Below are 1,034 nucleotides of genomic sequence, written 5' to 3'. Positions count from 1 at the left end.
CTCTTGCTTGCAAATTCTTCTTAACAGCTATACATCCGGATACCATTTGCCATAAAAAGTGCTTAATCTTTGGAGGGCATCTCACCTCCCAGCAGAACGCTTTTAGAATATCCACTGTGGGACCATAAAACACTGATGGTTTTGCCTTGTCTGGATAGACCCGTTCTAACTGATATCCTGATTTAACTGAATATTTCCCATTATATGTGAAGTGCCATCCATTCCTATCCACCATCTGAGTCTTACTTAAAGGAATACTTTCAATAATTTGAGCATCCTGGGGATCCACCAAATCCCGAATTACTTGCGACTTCCAAGTTCGTGAAATTGGATCTATCAAAGAGTCCACTGTGAGGTCCTGATAAGTGCCAGGTTGATTTTTTTTTTTGCTGGTCTCGGGCGAGTGGTTGGGAGCCATGGATCACTCCATACAGAGATAGAGGACCCCATTCCCACCCTTTTGATTAGTCCTTTGCTAACTAGAGATCTAGCAGATACAATACTCCTCCAACCATTCGACGGGGAGTATGAACGAATCGGTTCTAGCGGTGAGGCATTCCTATAGTACCGTCCTTTAAAAACCCTAGCAAAAAGAGTTGAAGGCTTCTCTATCAGCCTCCACAATTGCTTTCCAAGCATAGCCGTATTGAAATCTGTTATGTCCTTAAAACCCAGACCTCCTTCGTCCTTATTTGTACATACTTTGTCCCATGACTTCCAGTGCATACCCCTTGTATTTCCCCCTGGGCTCCACCAAAATTTTGATACCGCACTCGTCAATTTCTTCACCGTTACCTTTGGTAACCGATAAACCGACATCACATGGTTAGGCAAAGCCGTGACTACTGATTTAATGATTACTTCCTTTCCACCTTTAGAAAAAAATTTAAACGTCCATTCACCCTATTATTCAAACGGTCCTGAACAAATCCAAAAACTTGTATCTTGGATCCCCCAAGACTCTCCGGCAGACCCAGATATGATCCCATCCCTCCTAAATTTTGTATCCCTAGGATGTCTCTCAACTCCTGTCT

This window comes from Brassica oleracea, chromosome C5, assembly GCF_000695525.1.
Source record: "Brassica oleracea var. oleracea cultivar TO1000 chromosome C5, BOL, whole genome shotgun sequence".
Lineage (NCBI taxonomy): Eukaryota > Viridiplantae > Streptophyta > Magnoliopsida > Brassicales > Brassicaceae > Brassica > Brassica oleracea.
Note: the sequence above shows the minus strand (reverse complement) of the source record.